Raw genomic sequence first — 10,133 nt, 5'->3', positions numbered from 1 at the left:
ACTGTGAAGGAAGGCTATGGTTGCCAAGATTTGGACATCATCGCTCCTGAGCTAGCGGAGCAGGTAACCTTCTCCAAGAAGGGATTTACGTACGCTTACACGCACCCTTTTTGGGCCTGTTCTCATTGAGCGGGGGTCTTGATTCCGTTATCTTAGAGTTTTGCTTCCGTTATCAGGTTTGCTTGGCATAGGTGAGCCCTTCTGAGTGGCAGACGGTTGCCTGTCTTCGGCGTCTATGCCATGAGACGAGGGAAGAGCTCTCCCTAGCTCGACTGATGAACCTTTATTCCCCCAAGATTTTCCGTGGGGGAATGATAAACTTCAGTAAATGTGGTCACCATGCTTTGCTCACCAGCAAGGATGATGACAATGATCGTGGATGGATGGGGCGGTTTGTTGTATTTGCCACCAGGGACATCATCCCGGCCACAACTCCATCCTTTCCTAAATTATGGAGCCGCACTCGTAAGTTTAACATCTGTCTTTTCTTCTGGTTAAAGGTTGTCCCATGCTATCACTAATCCTTCTTTTCTCATTATTTCAGCAACTCGGTGGACACCACCAAGGGTTGAAGGCCTAGTGGGTCCAGAATATTTTGGATGTTACTACGCCTAAGACCCGCCGGTGGAAAGTACTGGCCCTTAAATACGGGTGGAAGGCCAAAAATCATGGTAAGTTGTTTCTCAAACTTATCTTATTTTCATCTCATATATAAGAGAACCGACTAACTTTTCCCTTTATTGAATTTAGGTCTTCCACAAGGCTCTGTTATCGTCCCCGAGGAGGACGTTTTGGCTGACCTCGCAGATGCAGCGAGGTTGCTGTAGGAGGCCTTCACTTTAACGGGTGTCGTCGGATCTGCTTCCGGTGCAGGTGCTTCCTCTCAGAGTCCCTGGTCGGAGAACAAGCAACAAAAAAAGCGACGTTCCTATACAGTCGAGGGTAAAAATAAAAAGGTGAAGAGTGCCGTGTCCGAGCTTGCTTCAGCCACTTTGGTGATCGATGATGATTGGGAAGCCAGCGATGAAGGGGCTTCTTTACATAGAAGACGACGACCTTCATCAGCTCAACAAAATGCTCAATCTGCTGAGCTAATGATACCAACCGATGATGACGCCCAAACGCATTGGAGGGAGTTTGATATGGTGGAGGATGCCAACTCTCGTGTCCAAGCCCCAGTTGTTGCCTCTAGTACTACGAGGCTAAGTACCGAGCCTCTTCCGTCTTTGGTTGTGGAGCAACCAATAACTAGCACTACTTTTGCTGCAGTTGCTTCTCAACCTACAACACCATCAGCTTCATCTCCTCCTTCGCCACCAGCAACTGCTACATCATCTCCATCGGCCGCAGACGTTTGAGAGGAGGATGTCCCTCCCCCCAGTCCCCAGTTCATGGGAATTTGGGGTATAACTATTCGGCCCCCTCCGCAGATCCTCAGAGGAGGAGGAGTGTCTCTCTCTCGGTTTCTACCGAATGTCATCTGCTGTCCCGGCCGGTGGAACTTGCCAATTATCTAAAGCCTATGGCTTTAGAAAAAGATAGAAATAAAATACATTCTCTCTCGGGGGAGTGTATGGTAAACAATGCCATGCACAATGCAGCAGCGGCATGATCTTTATTCATTCTACTATTTTTTCTAGCTTCGCTATGACATGATTTTTGATTTCAACTTTTTTTCAGGCTAACTTCCTTGCTTCCAAGGGCCTTCAAAGGTTGATCCTCGATAAAGAAAAACTTGCCTCCGGAGGGATCAACTGTTGGTCGAACGGGATCAAATTGCTGCTCGCCTCCCAGAACTGGAAGCACAAGCCGTTGAGGCCGTTGAGTTGGTGACCCTCAGCCAAAAGGCTGCCTTGTTAAGGGTACAATCTCAAGAGACCAAGGCAAAGTGGTCCGAGATCCAAAACTCTATCCTTGATGCTGCCGATCGTGAGGCTGCCTCCACTGAACGAATAAATAATTTGGAGGCAGCTTTGAACTACAAAGCTGAAGAGGCCGCTGCTGTAGAGGAGAAGCATGCCCGGATGGAGGAGAAGTATAAGAACTTCATGGAGCATAATGAAGTTTATAACTCCACTATCCTTAACTTGATGTTAGCCTTCAATCCGCTAGATCCGAGCGGAATAATCGTTCGATCGAGGTTGACCGGCTTAAGGAAGAGCTTCAGCACTAAGTGGCTTCCATCATTGTTAAAAAAACATATTCTATGTACAACACGAGGAGACAAACCTTGGAAGAGGCCAAAGCGGGTGTCATTGACTTTGATGCCGAGATCGCCAAGGCCCGTGAGCTGGAGTCAATTGCTCGAAGGGGTCTCCCGGTCTAACCTGATACGACTTATTCCTCTGGTTCCTATACTGAGTTCTCGACAACTGAAGAAGAACTTACCTCGAGTTGGCGGTAGATCCACCTACTTCTCCTGGGGGCACACATGCTTCTCTTCTCCCGGGTTCTGGGGATGTAGTAATTTAGCTTTTTGCTTTCTTTCCTTTTTGTTTTTTACTTCATACTTTTGTACTTGTGCTTTTTGGAACGTTGTTATTGTCGCGCCCCCTTTTTTGCTCCTCGCGGAGAAAGTCCGGGTTTCGATATTCCATGGGGAGATCAACTCGTTTCCTTTTGGAAATTGGGTATTTTGAAGAGTCGCCACCTAACGGGTTATGGTGCGTTAGGGCACCTAGAGCGATTAACTCTTAGACTAGTTCACATTACCAGAGATTTAGGGTAAGGGCTCGAAATAACCTTGAGGGGAAGGTGTTAGGCACCCCTCTCGGTCCGCAACGGTGGGTCCCGGCCAAACTTATACTTATGAATTAGTCCTTTAACAAATAAGTAGTTGAAACACATAACTGCAAATAAAGCATGTTGGACATTGTATGACTCAAGTAATAAGACAAAGGCTTTGAACAAGTTGTGTACATAAAAAAAGAGTAAAGTTTTTTACAAAGGGAATTTGGGAAGGAGGGGTCCTAGGTTGGTTAGCCTACAGGATCACCCCACGCAATGCCCGGTAAACACTCCTCAATGAGGGGCTACACGTTACATTAACGCGTACTTATCATATCCATATCTACCCTTCCCACCCCTTAGCGGTTATTAAGCGAATGTTATTTAGCAATCTCTATGCGTGCTGTTACCCGTCCCTTCTTAATGGTCCCGGAGGAAATTAGGACCTCTACCTATAGGCAGTTCTAGACAAACCCCTAAGGTTAAAAGGAGAAAATACTAGGCGACAGGCAAGAAAAAATAGGACTTTAGCAAATAAAAGCAGGAAGGAGCAAGTAAGAGGCTCAGGTTTACCTCCGCAGATAATGCATGTAAACAGCACGACTCAAACACAAACAAGGGCAGTATTATTAAACGGGATCCTAAGACATGATGTCTAGGTGAGTATCAGAACACAAGAGACATGCAGATTTATTCTATGAGCTCAGAAGCAGGGGCCCTAATCAGTTTGCCTATTGATTTTAAGCTTGTTAACCATTAAGCAGTAAACACAAAGAACAATTTTCAGTTTTATAGAGGTTGATCACCTAAGGCTTGCCTAGGCGTAGGATAATGCACAATAGTTACCAGAATTATTAAAACAGTTTAGAAGTTATTTTACCTAAAGCATGCTGTTCTAAGTGTTGCAAAGATACAGGGATTATGACCATTTTTACTTAAACAGGATAAATGTGACATGTTTTTACATCTTTCATAACCAGTAGTTTAAACTAGGTGTGACTGAGCGAGTATGAACGAGATCCTAAAACAGGGTATCTAACATGCACATGTAAAATGCAGAATGATTTCAGGATATGCAGAATTTCTAAAGCATGATTTCTAAATGCCCAGAAAGTTACAACATGATTTCAAGATGTGCAGGAGCAACAGTTTTATGTTAATGCTGTTATTTAGCCTAAAGCAGGATTTCTAAGTGAGAAAATAATATCAAATGGGACGCTGAAACAGTAAACCTAAGAACATGACATCTAATGCATGACATGCTTGGAATGTATTGGTCCTAAACATGGATTCTAATGCACATATGGGAAATGTAAACCTAAGGCATGGTTTCTACCCATTGATATTGATAACATATATGACTACCCTCCCCTTTTCACTAGCAAACCCTAATATTCGTTTACAATAATTATTACAAACCAATATTGAAATGAATTACATAGATACAGAAAAATAAGAAGTTACACTATAGGGAGCCTGAACCCAACTTTCCAGAATCTCAAATGCCAAGATTGTTTCATAGCCTTTCTCATATCCGGGTGTGTCAGAGTTCCCTAAAGACCTCAAGGGATCCCGGGCAGTGCTCACACCCAGATTCCACAACCATAACTGAGTAGGTGCAGTGTGGAAGAGCCAGCTCCAATGCATCAGAGTTCAGAGGAATCTCATAGGGATCCCTAAGCAGTCACACATTAGAGGGGCAGAACTTAAAACCTAAGAGTAGATGTGAGAGTGCTTGACATAGTTTTGAAAAAGATTTAAGCAGGAGAACAGTTTGAAAAGAGACTTGTTTGAAATAGTTTTGTAAAAAAAAAAACAACAGAGGGAGTATGTATATATAGTATGAAACTAAGTAGAATAATAAGGTAAGAATCAAAGTCATGCAGTAATTATGAGAGAGTATGGATATATAGTTTGAAACTAAGTAGAATAATAAGTTAAGAATCAAAGTCATGTAGTAATTATGGAACTAGGTATCAATTAGTACAAAATCAGTATAAGTACTCCCTTTAATTAAGGGAATCAATTTGAACGGTAAGAACATGTAGCAAATAAGGAAAGAAGTCAATGTGTAACTGGAGCATAACAGATAAGGAAATAGTTCAAACATAGTAGGCACAGAGTAAACAATTAGGGCTAGGTTCATAAGGTTCTAATTAAGGAAATAATATAAGAATCAATTAACAGTATAGTCAGCCATGTAATAAGGGAAGAAGTAAACTAAAGTCGGAAATCAGTAAAGAATATTACAATAGGAAATCAGTAAAGGGTATCAATCACAGAAAATTAGGGATTCAACTAGAAATAGTACTGATTAGAGGAAATTACCAAAAATTTTTGTCAATAAACAAAGTAAACATAATATAGGCTAGAGAAGCAAAATCAGAAACCCTAATGATCATAAGGGGGGTAGAAAATCACAGAGATTCAGAACATATGCATGAGAAACAGACATACGCACAAATTAGACGAGCAAATAAGCAAAGACAGTCTCAGAACCCAAGATTGAAACCAAAAATTAGGGTTCTTAACATAGTTAATCAGATAAAAGGAAAAACTTAAATAAACCTGTTGGCCCAAGAACAGGTGAAGTTTTGAAGAATGACAAATGAACTCAGTCATGGACCAGGTCCATCTTGTGAAGCATAGTCATGCTCAACCTATACATGTGAGATGCACGTGAAGGAGATAAGTCCTATTGATCAAGCAACAATATCTCCTGATCTGATCGAAAAGGTTGCATATTGGATAAAGGGAGAAAGTCTCCTTATATGAAGAGAACACAATCCGGATAAAGATAGTGTTGGAGTTTGAGATCTTCAAGGACTCAACTACGATAGAAGATCAGCAATTGAGTCCCAATCAAACTCTGATTACTAACCTATTAAAAGATAGTGATTGTTCTCTTTTACAGGCATTGCACATACGCAGAAGTTAAACTAAATTGAGAGCAAAAGAGCAAGGTGATTTTGCAAGCAATTTATGTGAGATTTGAGTGTGCACTCCTGAAGCTATTTGAACAAGATAGAAGAATCAGTTCCATTGTGTATTCTTTTTATTCTAGTTCAATTGTAGTAGGTGGTTTAAAATTGTACCTTTTAGCTTTCATAGAAGCAATTGTATTAGGTACCTAGAGTGTTCAAGTTATAAGCTAACTTGAAGTTGTCGCAACAGTTGAGGCTGTGTGCCACAACGGGATTAGAGTTAATCCTTAGGTTTACAAAGAGTTTTGTAAATGTTATTTTGGCTTAGTGATTTTAGTGGAAGTTTGGGAAAATCCTACTGAGTAGTAGGTTGTGGTTTTTTCACCTTTTGAGCCAGATGTTTTCCACGTAAAAATCTCTGTGTTCTTTATTTTATGCACTTATTATTCCGCAAACAGTAGTAGTTAGTACACCAGAAGAACCAGGTTCTTCTAGAGCGAAAATTTGGTACCACACAAATCACCCCCCTCTTGTGTGGCATTGACGTTTAGAACATCAATTGGTATCAGAGAAGGTTATCCTTGAAGAGGTTAACACCTTAGGAAAAGATCAAGATGAGTGCACCACCTGGGAACTAGGAAGGGCAATCCACTGCTAGGCCTCCACTCTTCAATGGTCAGTACTACTCCTGGTGGAAGAATAAGATGAGAGATCATATCATAGGAGAGGACTATGAACTCTGGGACATAGTCACTGATGGTCCTTTGGCAACTACAAAGAAGAATGAGGAAGGAGTGGATGTGCCAAAGACAAGAGCTGACTGCACTGCTGAAGATTTGAAGAAATGGGAGAAGAATGCCAAGTCCAAGAAATGGCTTGTGTGTGGACTAGGTCCAGATGAGTACAGTAGAATTCAAAGCTGTACCACTGCTAAGGAAATCTGGGACACTTTGCAAGTGGCTCATGAAGGAACACCTCAAGTGAAGAGGTCCAGAGGAACACTGCTGTATTCTCAATATGAGAATTTCACCATGAAGGAAGGAGAAACTATCCAAGAGATGTATACAAGATTCACCACACTGACAAATGAACTTAAGTCTCTTGGAAGGATTATCCTTGAAGAAGACAAAGTTGAGAAGATTTTAACAAGGGTTCTGCCAGTCTCTTGGGAAAGCAAAATCACTGCTATTCAGGAATCAAAAAATATTGCTACCCTTAAGCTGGATGACTAATTGGAAACCTTACTGCCTATGAACTAAGAAGGCAAACCATGAAAATGGATGCACCCAAGAAGGTAAGAAGTCTGGCTCTTAGAATCGCTGAAGGTTCAGATGTGGAGGATGAGGAAATGGCTATGATCACAAGAGATTTCAAAAAGTACCTGATGAGAGGAAAGGGTTCTTCAAGAGGTACAACCTTCAACAAACCAAGGGCTCCTGAGAAACAGACCAATGAGGGTTGCTACAAATGTGGTAAGACTGATCACATGATCAAGAATTGTCCTCAATGGGAAATTGAGTGGAAGAAGGAAAGGACTGAACGAAGGAACAGGAAGAAGGAACAGGTTCAACCAAAAAGGAACAAAGGATCAACAAAGCCTATGGTTGCTGCCTGGGGAGAAACATCAGATGAGGACTCAGAAGATGAAGCTGGAGATAAACAAGCACTTATGGCCATCAGAGAATCAGATGATGAACAAGAGGTAAGTATTCTTCATCTCAAAGACAAGATTATATTCCTGTCTAAAGAAAGGTTGTTTGAGCTACTGCTAGACTTCATTGATGAGTCTGAGATAATTAACAATGAGAAGGAAGAACTGTCTAGGGAATGTGTGATCCTAAAAGCCAAGTGCAAAAATCTAGAGTCTAGGGCTAATGAGAGTGAAAGTAAAAATGCTGAGTTGAAGAACCAGGTTCTTGAACTTGACACTAGTGTTCTAGAACTTAGGTTTGAGAACTTAAAACTGAAATCAGGAATAGGAAAGAAGAAAGCTGATCACACACATCTCACCCTAGAAGAAAACTTAGGAAAAATGAGGGATGAGCTGTACAGGAAGGATGAGCAGATAAGAGTATTAAAAGAAGATCTAGGGAAAGTAAAACATGAACTAGATAGAACTTGAAAATGGAACAAGGCTTCTGATGCACTCTCTTGGCTACAAGAACATCACAGTAGCAACAAAAGAGGACTTGGCTATGGGACTCAAGCACCTAAGAGGACTTGGTAGATGATCTTTTGACCGTTTGCAGATAATACGCCTTGCTGAACCCTTTTCGGAATTTTGAGAATCCTTCTTAAAATTCTGCCCCAGTTTCTTAACTGATTCTGATCGTCTGACACATGTTGGCGTCGGCTGAACTTGCTCCGGAATTTTGAGGGTCCTCCTCAAAATTCTGCCCCAGTTTTTGATCTTGGGGGAAATTGAAATTTTATTATGATATGACCGAACCCATAAGGCTGCCTACGTATTACCTCTTAAACGGGAATCAGGTCAAGCGTAGTTCAATTACATCAGATATGGAAATGTAAATAATCTAAGCATAGTATCTCTTGACTGCGTCTGAATTGATTGGTTTCGGCCAGATTTCTCCATCCATTTCTGCAAGTATGAGTGCTCCTCCTGTCAACACCCCGTGAACCATGTACGGAACTTGCCAATTGGGAGAGAATTTCCCTTTGGCTTCATCTTGATGTGGAAAGATCTTCTTCAGCACCAGCTGTCTCGGTGCGAACTGTCTTGGTTTGACCCTTTTGTTGAAAGCTCTGGACATTCTGTTCTGATAAAGTTGGCCGTGACACACTATGTTCATCCTCTTTCCATCGATGAGGGCCAATTGTTCATAGCAACTTCTTATCCACTCTGCATCGCTGAGTTCGGCCTCCTGTATGACTCTTAGAGAAGGGATCTCTACCTCGGCTGGGATGACAGCCTCGGTGCCATACGAACATGTAGGGAGTTGCCCCGGTTGATGTACGAACTGTAGTGCGGTATCCCAATAAAGCGAAAGTTAGCTTCTCGTGCCATTGTTTGTGGTTTCCTACCATCTTGATGTTTTTGTTGGCGGCTTCTACGGCTCCATTCATCTGAGGTCTGTAGGCTGTGGAATTCTTGTGCTTGATTTTGAAAGTTTCACACATAGCTTTCATCATGTCACTGTTGAGGTTGGAGGCATTATCAGTAATAATAGAATCACGAACTCCGAATCGGCAAACAATACGGTCTTTGACAAAGTCTGCGACGACTTTCTTGGTTACAGCTTTGTAAGACGCAGCCTCTACCCATTTTGTGAAGTAATCAATGGCTACCAGAATAAACCGGTGTCCGTTCGAAGCAGTGGGCTCAATCGAACCAATAACATCCATTCCCCAAGCGGCGAACGACCAGGGTGAGCTTGTTGCATTGAGCTCATTTGGCGGTACCTTTATCATATCGGCGTGCACTTGACATTGGTAGCCTTTGCGGACATACTGGACACAATCGGTCTCCATGGTCATCCAAAAGTAACCGGCCCTGAGTATCTTCTTAGCCAAGACGAAACCATTCATGTGCAGGCCACAGGTCCCAGCATGTACCTCCTCGAGTAGCTTAGAAGCTTCTTTTGCGGCGACACATCTTAGTAATCCTAAATCAGGAGTTCTCCTGTACGAATTTCCTCCGTTGTGGAAGAAGTATTTGGATAATCTTCGAAGTGTGCGCTTCTGAGTGTGATTAACATGCTCAGGATATTCTCCCCTTGACAAATACTCCTTGATGTCATGGAAACAATGTTTTCCATCTGTTTCTTATTCAACATGAGCGCAATATACCGGTTGATTATGGATCCCTACAGGAATGGGATCAATATAATTCTTGTCTGGATGCTGTATCATAGATGTCAAGGTGGCCAATACGTTGGCAAACTCATTCTGAATTCTAAGTACATGCCGAAACTCTATCTTGGTGAACCTCTTTCTCAATTCTGCTCGTGGTGCAGATATGGTAATATCTTGGAATTTTTGGTGGCCCACTCTCCTTGTACCTAGTGCACAAGCAAATCTGAATCACCAATCACTAGCATCTCCTGAATGTTCATGTCGATTGCCATGTTGGGTCCTAATATATAGGCTTCATACTCTGCCATGTTGTTAGTGTAGGGAAATCTGAGTTTAGCAGATACCGGATAATGTTGACCTGTTTCTGATACCAAAACCGCCCCAATGCCCACTCCTTTGAAATTTGCGGCTTCGTCGAAAAACATCCTCCAACCATCATATGCTTCAGTAATGTCTTCTCCTACAAATGATACCTCTTCGTCAGGAAAATATGTTTTCAAGGGTTCGTATTCTCCTCCCACCGAATTCTCAGCAAGATGATCTGCCAATGCTTGTCCTTTGACCGCCTTTTGAGTTACGTAGACGATATCGAACTCACTCAACAGTATCTGCCATTTGGCCAATTTTCCAGTAGGCATGGGTTTCTGAAATATATATTTCAAAGGGTCC

Source organism: Nicotiana attenuata, unplaced genomic scaffold, assembly GCF_001879085.1.
Source record: "Nicotiana attenuata strain UT unplaced genomic scaffold, NIATTr2, whole genome shotgun sequence".
NCBI classification, from domain to species: domain Eukaryota; kingdom Viridiplantae; phylum Streptophyta; class Magnoliopsida; order Solanales; family Solanaceae; genus Nicotiana; species Nicotiana attenuata.
This window is presented reverse-complemented; position numbering follows the sequence as displayed.